This window comes from Aedes albopictus, chromosome 2 (assembly GCF_035046485.1).
Source record: "Aedes albopictus strain Foshan chromosome 2, AalbF5, whole genome shotgun sequence".
Lineage (NCBI taxonomy): Eukaryota > Metazoa > Arthropoda > Insecta > Diptera > Culicidae > Aedes > Aedes albopictus.
The window spans coordinates 204,912,713-204,927,522 of NC_085137.1; the positions used below are offsets into that span (position 1 = coordinate 204,912,713).

At 37.9% G+C, this 14,810-nt stretch overlaps 1 protein-coding gene across 1 annotated transcript in view; it reads left to right on the forward strand.

Moving 5' to 3' along the window:
• The window catches only part of LOC134283985 (uncharacterized), a 69,522-nt gene that overhangs the window by 31,669 nt on the left and 23,043 nt on the right, over positions 1-14,810 (forward strand). The window contains exon 2 of the mRNA XM_062848526.1: positions 14,290-14,339. The gene's annotated coding sequence lies outside the window, so the exon portion shown is untranslated. The remainder of the gene's footprint in view (positions 1-14,289; positions 14,340-14,810) is intronic.

Consider the following 14,810-nt stretch of genomic DNA (forward strand, 5'->3'; position numbering starts at 1 on the left):
TCAAAATAGAGGTTCCAACCCGCGGTATCCCGGGATCTTGAAAAATTCGGGATTTCCCGAATCCCGGGATTAAATTTCTCACCGTCCCGAAAACCCCGGGATTCCCGGGACACACATTTCCTACATACTTTTTTCGCTTTGATTTGGATTTGGAGAGTCTTTGAAACGTATTCGAAGAGTTGTGAAAATTTTTCGAAAATTGCCATAAAGAAAAAATCACGAAAATGTTACATAAACCAACTGTGTATGTACGTCAAAACTAGTTGAAATTCGACTGAAATGATGCTGGAGCACTTCGGTCGCTGTTTTGATTGCATCAAAGAGACACTTTCCGAAATAGGCCTTTAAGGTCTTATGTTGGACAGTGATTTCAAGGTTGCAATAAACCTTCAGGAAGCTCTTCAGCCAATCAGACTCGTTTAGGAAGCATTGGGAAGACGAGATGCTACATTACTGTCTGCGGAAGGCTGCTTGAGTTTCTTGTATTCGAAGCTTAAGAAAAATAACTCCAAAGTTGGAAACGGCCTCCTCGATGCTATCACGAAGAGAATGAACGAACGGTGACAAAAAGGAATATGAACAGCGCTGAAGTTCCTTCACGGTCTTCCGTTGTCAGCCCAAATGCCAGCAGAATTCAAAAGCTTATCGAAAACGCAAATGATTAAGTTCATCAAGGAACTAGGAGTACATACGATTGTTGCCAGACTTCCAAAGACAGACCGATAAGGATGCTGCCGATTTGAATGCTAGATTGTCCTATATGCATGACACCATTGAGTAAGCGTGAATAACTGGAATCGGCCATAAATGAATATGCCAATCCGTCCCAGACTGATTCAGCATGATTGATTTTTAAAAAGTTATAGTGAAAGAGCTGTTTTTGAGCTACATGGTAAATTAAACCGACAATTGAACCGACGTATTAGTTGTGCACTTTTTCGAACTCCGGATATATCTCACTGTTCAATGAAATCATTATTAACAGTTACTTGATTTTTTTATTGATGAATAAAAGATATTTATAATCACAAAATGGCGTTTTTAAACACATTGAAAAATTCCCTGGATCTCGGGATTTCCCGGGACAAACAACAAATTTTATCCCGAATCCCGGGACAAGAAAATTGGTCGGGAAATGGAACCTCTAGTTCAAAATGGTGATCGCTCTGACGTACTCACATTCTTGGTCGCCTTTCTTGTGGATTGTGTCAGATTACCCCTTCTTTCCACTCCTACGCTAGCTGCTCGGTTCACCAGATCTTGACAATCAACCAGTGCAGATACTATTCGCACCAGCTGTTTTGTTGATTTTGATAGAGTGGAAGGCATTCTTAATATCCTTCAGTGTAGGAGTTGGATCATTTCCGTTCTCTGATGCACTGGCGTAGTCTTTTCCTTCAATGCTGTGGTCTCTCATGCCTACGGTCTCCACGCGATCCAGGTGTTCATTGAAGTACTGCTTCCACCTTACGATCACCTCAAGACTAGACCGAACATGGATGTCGCCAACGTAGGCGACAAAAAAAAACACGGAGGAAGACGGCCATAGCTGAAGGTCACCGGCTGTTATCGGAGATGGGTGACCTCGCACTTCGATAAGTCGGCATATGTCCCCGCTTCTCGAACTCACCACTAACGGGCGTACCGCGGACCACCACGGAGGTAAGGCTGAAAGAGAATGAATTTTTAGTGGGTCGATCTCCACATAACCCGAGGAACCACCTCTTGGGTATATGATCTGCAGATTTTCTCATTCTATAAAAAAGAGTACAGCACGGTGATCTATTCGCTACTCCATGTTAACACTTTTTGCCCTAATCTTTCCGATTCACTCTAATGCAAATGAAATCATACCATAGAGTAAAATAAATAAACACGTGATGTGTCGTTATAAGTAATCCTACATTATAGAGATCTGCGGAGGTGGCCATTGTAAGCCAATCGTGCAGAAAGAACTGTCAAAGTGTGAGCCAAATGAACAGGCTGATCATTCGTAAGAAGGCGTCGATTGTACGATTGAACGATTGAATTAGAAAATGTAAACAAAACAACTTGAACCACTACCCGAGCAGAAGAAAATAACAAGAGAATAACATATCATGGTATTTATCTTAAATACTACCATACCTTGATATGCCCTTCATTAGGTGGTAATAAGAGGCAAAATAACAAAAACGAATACCAAAATATTGTATAAATAACACCTAGAAAATAACAAGTCTTGTTATTTCAATAATGAATGCAGACCTAAAATTTCAAGTGCTGTATTTGTTATGCCAAAGTTAATGAATAACAAACTAATAACATTTCTTGTTATTAAATGTTCCATTTGTTCGATGATTTCATAATGTAATAGCAAATCTTGTTCTTCGGTTATTTTCACTGCTAAACCAACAAATACTACATCAATACCAAGCTCTGCTCAAATACCTCCAACTGTTATTGTGATGCTCTCATAACATTTCGAAGAATAACCCAGCAATAACAATTTTAGGTATTAGAGCACATGCTGATCTTCGCATGGTATTTGTAAGGTATGCCCTTCTGCTCGGGTACGAAGTCACGCACAAAGTTTGAACATCTAGCTTTGCAGCAAGTGTTGGCAGCTGATGTAAACAAAATGAACAGCGTTGCCGAATCGACATATGTAACTTCCGCTTATCTCTATGTAGAGGATTTCTAGTCGTTATGAGCCGTCCTCAATAACTTACTGAAGGCATGTAACCCTCGTTTGGGAACGAGATTGTGTCGAGCAATTGTAAAACTTAACCGTACCACTGCTGATCAGACACCCGAACAAACATGCAGTAGGTTCCTTCTGGTTTTGTGATCGTTGTGTCTTGCCGCTTTAGTTTGAACATGACGGGTGCGCTGGCTGTGAGGAAAAAGAACACCGTGCCGCCACTTGACTGGAAGTGGTAGACACTTGAGTCCACTCGTGTCGGTTCATTGCAGAAGATTGATGACATGATTGAAGCACTCTTCAGATGAATGAGCTAGTGTAACAATCACGGAGAAGCAAATAAACATAAATAGAGAAGTAGACTTGTAGTGGGGGAGACTCTTGAGATCAGATTATTTTATTGCACTTAGCTGACTTCTTTTGAAGTCTGTTCAGAGCAGTAGTTTTCTTTCATAGACGATGGACGGGTGATTGAAAAATTACATTTTTTTATTTTGTTTTCTACTAAATCGGCTTGTATGTGGAAGAGAAATGTTCCGATACAATTGTTGATCGTGAGAAATCAAAGACAGCTAGAGTAATTAGAGAACAGGATACAACATAAACATCATCTCAAACCTGAATGGTAGCGGTACCTGATCGTTCATTCCACTGTAGCGAGGCGCTATCACTGTTTGTTCACTACACTCAGCGAAGTAAACTACCGAAATTCATCAAAATACCTTATGAAATTTGGCCATAACTGTAAAGTATGGATGCCATAAGAATACCTTATTAAAATTGAACATACTTATTATGACCTAATTACATAAGATACATTTATGAAATGAGCAGAAAAATCGCAAAATGATGCAAACAGGAATCGATCCATGAACGTCGAGATCACTGAGCTCGTGCCCAACCCACGCGGCTATCGACGCTTGAGAATATCGTGTTGCTAAATGTGTATAAAAGCCAAACTGTGAGTCGATTCTGCGTCATAGACCGACCTTATGAAAATCGTTCTAAATAGCCGTTATGAATTGTTTAAAGGCCATCTCATAAGTTAGACCTTATGATAATCTTAGGTTTATTTGCCTGAGTGTAATATTACTTTCAGATTACATTTTCGGAGCAAAACTTTAACAAAACCATAAATAAATAACTTAAGGTGAATATATGACGAAGCCACACCTAGAATTTTCAGGAGCACAAATCTGAAGAACCGAATGTCGGTTTGCGCTGAAAAGTTGATCGATTGGTCACCACCAGCGGGGGTAACCAATCGATCAACTTTTCTACGCAAACCGACATTCGGTTCTTCAGATTCGTGCTCTTGAAAATTTTAGGTGTGGCTTCGTCATATATTCACCTTAAACCAAATTTCTTTCTTAATTTAGTACCGTAAACCGGGGTCAAATTGATCTTCGGGTCGAAATTGATCAGACGTTTTTCGGTGAGGTCTGGCATATTTTAAACAGTTTCCTCTCAACTATCATGCAGTTGGGAACCGATTCTTAACGATATTTGCTTGGAAACTATTTGAAGTAAACTTTATCTAACGGAAAATCGTCTGATCAATTTCGACCCGGAGATCAATTTGACCCCGGTTTACGGTAATGAAAGCAACGCAACCAAATTATTGTGTTATCTTTTTACAGTCACCGTACACAAAACCTTTCTTCCTGTTCGTTCTTTCTGGTTCATACGCAAGCAATGTTGTTGACGTCACTTGATAGATTTGCTATCAAACCAATCTTATGAGCAAATGAAGCATGGAAAAAACTAGATTAAACCTCAGACGAAAATATGCGACAAAATATTTAAATAGTCACATTTGTTTAAATGGTCAGTAATTATTATCATGATCATTATAGACCATGGTTCTAATTAAGCTTTATCGTCTCAATTTCATTAATTGATTGCCACAATTTCTTCAATCTCACCGGCCCCTGATACCCAATTCAAATTTTATCCCCGCTAATGATTCTCACAGGAAGCGCTGAACGTGATTCCTCTAGCCATTCTTAGTTGGGACCATGGGGTAAAATTTATGGTTTGTTATTGGACAAAAATATGTATGCTCGCGAGGAACGGTTCTATACAACGATCGCTGTGATTAATCGCGTAACTGTCCGATATGAATAAGAAACCTAGCTAAGGTGGATCTAATATGCGACTACAGGCAGATTATTCCAAAAACTCAAAAAACACTGGCTTTGGGTTTCTACTGCACCATAATGATTAGACGCTCAAGTGTTAATTGGTGGATTTATTGGATTTTTATGCCATATTTATAACCTTTATTCGTAGGACGCCCACCGTGTCGGATGCTTATCGCTGGAGGCAGATAGAAATGTGAACGGAAACATAACGACTTAATTAGTTGTAAGACATTTCCAGTGATACCTACATTGATTGAGTTTGGTACATCCTTTCGTGTTGGATCAGTGGCTAGAACGTTTTGTATTAGCTATAAGCAATAACATAAAAATAGAAAATATGACTCTCTATTTTGACTCGGTTACTATGAGATCGTCAAAAATCATGACAAGTGGCGGTTACTACATATGCGTATTAAGGTAGAAGTTATAAGGGACGACATCAAAAGCAATGGTGTTATTCTATAATGCCCAAATTCTGCCATAATGCCTAAAAATTCTGCCATAATGCTTCGAATGTAGCTCAATGATAATGCTAGCGAATAGCAATAGGACGTTCAAAGACCACACTTATTAATAGATTGGCCGTAATAGTAAATTAGGAACCATTCGACATTTCTGGCCAAAGAAGAGGATATCAGCCCACTTTAGAAATAAAAATATGGTGTACACAAATGTTACAATTGAAGGTCGACGATCCGAATGAAAACAAAAGGTATACCTACATCGAGGAAACCTACGAGGCGACTTGAAGGAAGCCCCCATACTCTACGAGGATGCTTCGACAGAGGTGGCCTATGAGGTCGTTATTCAATAGGCGTTACGGAAACGTTTTTGGGGGTTTCTTAGGGTCTTAAGTGCGAAACATGGGGTCCAAGGGGGTATTAGAGGGATTCCGGCAACATTGCAGGAAATTTCTGAGTATTTTGCGCGGATGTTAGAGTAGTGTTGGGAATACTCACTTGCAAAAAGTTATGCTCACTTGCAACCATCTCAGATCAGAAGCTTGCTATCAAAACACGGTATTCGAAGGGATTTTTTGCATTGTTGTCTACCGAATTAAGTAAATGTCGCACACGCACACCAAAGTCGTGAGAGAGCTGTGAGCACAAGGTGAGTGTTATACTTTGCTTTATTCGACAAATTTTAGATAAAGCTACAATGTAAAAATTCTTCAAATAGCTTTTTGTGAGAGCACGCTTCTGAACTGAGATATAAGCAAGTGAGTATTCCCAACACTGCACTGTTTAAGAGGCGTTTTTGGGGGTATCAGAGGGTCTCAGATGCGTAGCAAGATATCCGACGGGGCTTTAGGGGCTTTCGGTGGTATTTCAGGAAGCTTCAGAGGTTTTGGCGGGTTTCAGAGGCTTTACGGTGATGTTTTCGGTGTTTTCTGAGGGTCGCAGGTACGTTACAAGGAATCCAAGGTGGTTTTGGGGATATTATGGAGGCTTTTCAGATAGTTGAAGTCTTCATAATTCCATTGAAATTTCTTTGAAATCTCCGTAAGGCATTTGAAATGCTCCTGAAAGCCTATACGTTCCTGAAACCCCTTATACGACCCTAACCTGGATTGTCTCGAAACGCCCCTGAAACCTTCGTATACTCATAGCAAAGCCCTTTAAATCAACATTATTAATTAGAAATACTCCTGAAACCACTGGGAATGCCTTCAAAAGGCTTCAGAACCCCCCTGAAATTACCAAAAACCCTTGAAACGCCTCTGAAAAGTTATCAAACACTTCTAAAACCTCTAGAAAGGATTCTGAAATCTCCTTAACCTTCCAAAACGCGCACCATCAAATAGCTGAAACTGCATTGCGCTCGCGTTGTATACGACGAGCGAAATTTTTTGGTAGTGTTGTACTTTTTACAACGGCGCGCGTCCTGAAGGGATAAAGTCTCTGAATTGTCTCTGGAATGTCTTGAAACAAACCTGAAACCCTTTGTAAAGCCCTTTAAAGGCTCAAACATACATCGAATACCAACGAATTCCCAGAAACAACCCTCTCAAACACCCCATGAGGCCTTCTTCTTTTTAGGGCTCTCTTAAAAATTATTGGAAATCCCCTTCGCCACATCTCAATTGCCCAGGAGCAAGACCTGTTCTCGCTAACTAAATTCACTCATTAAGGTGAAACATCAAGAAATCCCATTGCAATTTTGAATACAAACTTAAGAGGTACGAATCTGACGAACGAAGGATCGAACCAAGCCGCTCTTGTTTATCCTGGCTTTGTTCACTTGCAAAAAGACGCAGCTTTTCCAAATCAAGCGCATGTGTTTACGAATGTTTAAGATTGGTGCTCTTGAAAATGTGAGCTCTTCAACGTCGGTCATGTCAAATCCGGAAAGATACGGTTGACAGGGCATGTTGCAAGAATGCCAAGCAAAAAAACCGGGGTCAAATTGATCAGCGGGGCGGAGTTGATCATTTGGGTACTACATTGTAATTGCATACCAGGAACTTCTAAGCGTCGCAATGATCTTAAACTTCTTACTCCATCTAGTTCATAAATGTCTAGAGATGAATTTAGACTTTTAATTGTTTAGAAAACAGTTAGTTTTGCCTTATTTTTTTAGGAATTTGCAATCTATTTCTCACTTAGCTGAAATCATTGCCTCTAAACAATCGATTGCCACTAGGACTTCCCGTATTTTTTTTTGTTTTAACATTTTTGTGGAGCCTTGGTTAGAAAGTTATGAAGCTATTCTGAATTTGAATAAGTTAAAAAAGTTGAATTGTCACTCATGTTATCTGCAAAAGTTGTTTTAAAGTGATCAATTTGACCCCGGATTACGGTACCATTTTAAATTTGTGCACATTTTTAACTTATGCATCCCCAGCCTATGGCATAAAAAGAGGTTTCAGTGTACTCGATTTGTAGCTGCAGCTCTCCAACGTCGGGCACGTCAAACCCGGAAAGATACGGTTGGCAGGGCATGTTGCTATTGTGTACACCAAAATGTACACATAATCATGTTCGGGTAAGAGGAATATAATAAAACACGACTTATCGTCTTGCTGGTCATAACAGTTCTGGTTTATTCATACTTTCTTTGCACTCACTCTCATGTCTTTGCAGACACTCACTACTTATGATTTTAACCTTCTAGTGGTCCCTACAGTCCTTCACCCTTAAGTAGTGTCATGTTATGTTACAATTGATATCTTAAATTTAGTATCAAAACACATTTTAATTTACAGTCTTATCTAATTTTTGGTTGTTTCATGTCTTTGTTAAGCTAACTTTTTTTTCGAATCAGTAATCTTTGTTTTCGAAATCCCTTTTGGGACTAATTTACATGTCTGCTATATTTCTTTCAAATTTTCTATTCGACACCATTTTTGGATGGAACGCGAAAACATCGAACTCAGAAATCTTCAAATAAGACTAAAATGAATGGGCTTTCTACAAACGCTTTTAAAATATTAATCAGTTCTGGTATAAGCATTTTTACTTTTGCTTTGCGTTACTCTCTTTACCGTAAACAAAAACGATCACTCACAAAATTATTTCAAAGAATGAAATTTGCGATCATACTTCAAACACTCCTATCACAATGAGAACTTAGAGAGCTTTATTCAAAAAAAAAACTTCACAAAAAGTAGTCCGGAAAACACAAAATAAATGGTGGTTCAAATAATTTGTTTCTGACAAAAAATTTTATATAAAAACAGGTGAAAAAATTACTAATAAAAAAACATGAACGTAGTCCTACGTCAAAATAAACACGCCTCAAACATACAAAACACATCAAATGAAAAACAAAAAGCACATATTTCTAAATGATGATTCTTCTCAAAACCGGAGACCTCAAAACGACAGGCACAAAACACTAAAATCTCACAAATGCTGTCTCAAAAAAAAAACACAAAAAACTGGTCGTTCAGCGGCGGCGGTGAAAATCCAGCACCATTGCAGATGGCAGCAACACCGAGCATTGTATCATGCTTTTAGGGATTATCGTTGTCTTCTCAGGCGCATCAGGATCGCAAGATTCCCAAAAAAAAAAACAAACTCTGATGCAGCTTAATAACCATGTTCGCCGGCCGGTACCTTCTAAAGCATACTGCATTTCAATGTTTCTGCCTACCAGAAATTGTTTACTCTGACTCTTCCAACAGCTGAGTGAAACAATAGAGTGAAGCTGCTTGATGCGAGTCCGTGTTTCGCCACTCTACAAAACGGTCCTGTTTCCACAACGTACCGCTCTCATACTCAGTTGCAAGAAAGGCACTCAAAGAAAAATACAAGTATGAGCAAATAATAACCACTGTTTAAAAAAAAAAATGCCATATGGTGAGTTACATTGTAAATGTGTGAAAACGAGAACCAAGCCAAGATAAGATGGCGAATAAAAATGTTCTCTAAAAACTGTTTTAGTTTACAAATCAACACACAAAAAAATCTCAAAATAAAATGGCTTTAAATACACTTGTTCTGGTAAAAATAATGAGCAACACAATGCCTCAGAACCATAAATTAACACCAAATAGCCACACAAAACAAAACTGAGGTTTTTCAATGCAACCATCTTCATTACATGCAACGCCGAGATTTCACAATTCTCACATTTTAATGCACGCGAAACAAACAAAGCCAATCAACATTAAAGTCCACATTTTACACTAAAACAACTAATTTTATCCTCGTACGCCACTATTGTGTACACCAAAATGTACACATAATCATGTTCCATTTCTGAGGTTCGGGTAAGAGGAATATAATAAAACACGACTTATCGTCTTGCTGGTCATAACAGTTCTGGTTTATTCATACTTTCTTTGCACTCACTCTCATGTCTTTGCAGACACTCACTACTTATGATTTTAACCTTCTAGTGGTCACTACAGTTGCAAGAATGCCAGACAACAATGCTGCAAAATAGGTGTTCGCAACAGATCCTATTGGTACAAGATGACGAGTTACGCAGCGGGCAAGATGAGATAACCAGGGAGTACTTGATCTGGCATGCACCGGACATTATCGATAGTTGATTATTTGTGTAAAAGTAGTAATTAGTGGACCGTGATATCTCGCAAGCACAATTGAACCAATTACGTTGAAGGTTGAAATCACTCTGCCTTGTATTCATTTTTTCTTAAACTTCTACAGATTTTCCTACTGGAGGTGCTTGGAGTTTTACATAATTATTATATGAACGATCACCAATTGTGATTGGTGTGAGTGTGAGAGAATTTGGTTAAAGAAGAGAGAAATGCGGAGAGGGCAATTCTAGCGAAGTCGGTTGACGACAATACATCGATTATGCCTTTGAATAAATGCAATATGATCGCGACACATTTTGTGTCGAATCAGAATAATTTATGGCATGGGAACTAGCAAGGCTTCCCACGATATGTGAATAGACGGTTTCGGCAACATGTGCAGAATGCTCATGTTACACCATCCCCGTAAGCGAAAATGTCTGAAGGACAAGGATAGATTGTAATGACTCCAAGGACCTCTCACAAAATTCTGGTTACATAGCAGGCTAAATGGAAATATTGTTAAATTTTATTTTGTACATACTACTCACTATTATTTTTCACTCACTATTTATTATTCCTTCCCCCTGAGAGAGTTTGGAATTATTTAAATTTTATAAGTCTGGATTTATGTACCTCTAAACATTTATTATTGGTATCTACAATGGTTGCATTGGAAAAACTTGTTTTGGTAACTCTATACGGACCTTCATTGACTTTATCCAACTTGCTTCTATTTTCCAATTTTAAATACACAATATCATCTGTCTTTATCTCAGTTTCTTGAATGTCACTATTAGCTTTAATTGTACGTTTATTTTTAATTTTTTGAATCGCGTCCAAAACGTTTGCATGCGCAACTTGCAATCTGAATTTCATCTCTTTATCGTAAGCTTCATGATTGTACAACGGAGAAACATCTGTAATTATGTGTTCAAAGGTATTCGGTTTCCGAGCAAACAGTAATTCGAATGGTGTAAAGTTGTGGTCAAGATTTGGTGTTGTATTATAGCAGAAACCGTAATATGGCATCCATTTATCCCAATCGTTATTTATATCATTACAGAAAATTCTCAAGTACTCGTTTAAGCACCTGTGATTCCTCTCTAATGCTCCTATTGTTTGGGGGTGGTAAGCAGTAGAACATATATGTCTTATGTCCAACAAATTGCAAATTTCATGAAAAACGGCTTTAAATTCCGTACCTTGATCGGTTTTAATGCAAGACATTGGTCCATATAGAAGAATACATTTTTCGACGACAGCTTTTGTCACAGTTGTTGCAGACTTATCTGGTATCGGGATAATTATAATATATTTAGTAAAATCGCATTGTATCGTTATGGCGTACCGATTTCCATTTTCGGATAATGGAAAAGGTCCAACCGTGTCTATCGATACAACGTCGAATGGTTTAAATGGAGTTGTTGTTATAGTAGAGTTTGTTCTTACTGGATTAAAATGTTTGTTTGACAAGCATGAAGCGCATGACTTCACGAAATCTGTTATTGTCCTCTTCATGTTTGGCCAGAAGTACATGGCTTTGATCTTCTTATAAAGTCGATTAATGCCTAAATGTCCTCCTGTAGACGTATTATGGTATAGTTTCAAAACCTTTTCGATTTCATCAACTTTTGTCAATATTTTTGGTTTAGTGTAGATTATTATGGTAACATTCCGAAGAATGCTGTTACCGATTTGTTTAAACAAATCAAAATTCAATAGATTGAAAATGCTATCATCTTTAGCAATAGCCAATTGTTTAATTACACATTTATTTCTCGTATAATGTTTATTAGCATTTATTTTGTTGACTGAGGCCTCAATCGTTTTAAAAATGTGTTGCAACAATTCAATAGTATTACTGTGTATTTGGAGGTTGTACCCTAAGGTCAACCCACCTGTGTAATTTTTTATAAATAGTAAGATGTTCAACTTGTTTTTGTCATATCCGAATGTCAATTTTGGTAGTTCAAAAGCTTCGTGGTTGCTCAATGCCTCGTAAACATGGAGTTGATCAGGCTCCTGAGTGGAAAGATTGAGCTTTGCTTTCTCTTTGTTAGCCATTGCACGTGTCGTAACGTACATTTGTTTGAGATTTTCAGTATTAATCTGTACTCTGGAAAGAGCATCAGCAATGACGTTGGCCTTTCCTTTTATGTATTCTACTTTGAAATCAAATTCTTCCAAGTCTAGTCTCATTTGAGTTAGTTTGGATGAAGGATCTTTCATGGAAAATAAATAAATGAGAGGCCGATGGTCGGTTCGAATCGTGAACTTGCGCCCATAAAGGTATGAACGAAAATATCGTACTGCCCAATGAATCGCAGTTAATTCTTTCTCTATGGTGGATTTATTTGATTCACCTTTCGTAAAAGCTTTAGAGGCGAAAGAAATGGGCAATTCGACACCGTCGTGTAGCTGAGCAAGCACTGCTCCACATGCTACCTTGGAGGCATCTGTAGTCAAAATAAATTCTTTTCTGTAGTCGGGATACTGTAAAATGCGTGGTGACAGCAAACTTGCTTTTAATGCTTTAAATGCATTTTGGCAGTCTGCATCCCACTTAAATTCAACGTTTTTTCGAAGTAATTTGTTTAACGGGTTTGAAATGTGCGAAAAATTTGGGATGAATCGTCGATAATAGTTGCAAAAAGCAACAAATCGTCGTGTTTCATCCGAGTTTTTTGGTTCCGGGTAGTTCAAAATCGTTGCGTATTTAGATTTGTCTGGTTGTATTCCTAAATCAGAAATATGATGGCCTAGATAGGTGACCTCGTTTCTGAAGAAATTACATTTACTGGGATTTAATTTTAAGTTGTGTTTTCTTAAACATTGGAAAACATGCCGTAGGTTTGAGAGATGATGTTCAATGGAACATCCAATGACTATAATGTCATCGATGTACAGAAACGCGCATTCCGGAGGGAGACCACTTAACGCTATGGTCATCATCCTCTGGAAGCTATTCGGGCTGATGTTTAACCCGAATGGTAGCCTGTTAAATTCGTAATGTCCACTATTTGATGAAAAGGCTGTAAAAGGTTTGCTTTCCTCCGTTAGGGGGATCTGATGAAATCCAGACATCAGGTCAAGCGTAGTAAAATATTTCGCTCTTCCTAATTGGTCTAAGATTTCGTCGATTCTAGGCAACGGGAATTTATCGGGGCTGATTTTTTTGTTTAATTGGCGAAAGTCCACTACAAGGCGCCATTTCTTGTCACCTGTAGTAGATTTCTTCGGAACTAAAAGGATTGGGTTATTGTATGGCGATGTGGAATTCTGAATAATTCTATCTCCCAACATTTGTTGAACTTGTGAATCCATTTCTACCTTTTGTGATTCGGGAATTCTATAATTTTTTATATATACCGGGCTTAGATCGTGAAGATGAATTTTTTGTTCGTAGAAATTATTTGCGGTTAGAATATCATTTTTCAAAGAAAATATGTCATTAAATTCGATGCACAATTTTTCCAATTTAACTTTTATTTTCGGATCCAAATTTTGAACTGTTAGTTCATTTAGAAGAGATTGTTTTCTTGTGGAGCTTGAATGAGATGATTCAAAAGCAGTCAAGATTTCAAAATCTGAAATTGGTTGTAATTTTGGAAGAAAATTTGATGGAATTTGAATCATATATTCAGTAGTATTCATGAATTTAATATATGGATTACTTTTATTTATGATACTGTTTGCGCAAAAAACTCCTGGCTGAATTTCTTGTGCAATGGTGACATAGTCTTCTGATAGATCAAAAGCAATTGGTTTTATTACTTCACACCTAGGAGGGATTACAAATTTGCCTTTTAGCTGATTTTGAATGGGTATGTCTCTAACTTTTGAGGTTGTTTTTACTGACAATAGCCAAGTGTCATAATTAATGTTACAACGCCAGCTTGTCAAAAAATCCCTTCCTAGAATTCCATCTGTTGGAATTGGAAAGTCATTCCTTACGATGTGGAATTTCTGAGGAAGTGTCAGATCTTCTACAATTACGTTTGATTTTGTATCTCCTAGGGTGGTCTCAGACCCAGTACCAATACCTGTAATATTACATTTGTTATCTGGAAAATAAATTTGTGACGGCTTGATATGTTGTGCTTTAATGATCGAAATGTCGGAACCACTATCAAGCATCATTATGCATGGTGTTTCCGACGCTTCGATATTTATGCACACAAAATTTGAGGCAGATACATTTATTGTGTATGCTGCCCGAACGGAACTCCTAAAGTTTTGCTATCCTCAATGCAATGTAGGGCAAATGAATGTAATAACAACCGAGAACACGTTCAATCGAATCCGTGTCAATATGAGCATTACTTTTTTGAACATCACAGAAAGGCTAAATAATAAAAAAAATGTTTTTCATTAATATTATGCATGAAAGTGATATTATCATATATTATGGTGCTCCCTAGCGGCTTCTTTCATTCGTTGAAGTTTATTAATTTTTTTATTAATTTCAGATGCCGAAAGGATGATCACCGGCTCGTAAATCAGCGACGAAATCACACAGGTAACCGTTGAACGATACGACAGATGACGCTATTAAAAGACTGTAAATCTAGTTTTACGTGGTGCTTCAATCGTAAATGGAAGCTAAAGTTTTTTTTTCTTGAATTTCTAATCCTCATCTTCGCTGGTGGCATCATCTGTAGAGATGGAAAAGGAAAAGTTGAAAGTGTTGATATGCAGAGATGCAAATGATTTTGAATAATAATCGTTAAATAGAATCGTGACGTTTATGACAAAGATGCATTTGTCAGTTCAACTGTATGGTCTTACTAAATACTTGCTGATAGTCTGCCGTTACTTGGTGGTAAAATACCTACAACGGGAACAGTCTGACCACATCTAGTCGATGTCAAATACGTCGAATACAAACCCTGAAGACAGCTCTCAGATACAAAGTATCAATTCTGCACACACATAACCTGTTCTCAGGTCGTCATTCTGATGTGAGTTCAACCGGCATCCAGACTCTCAC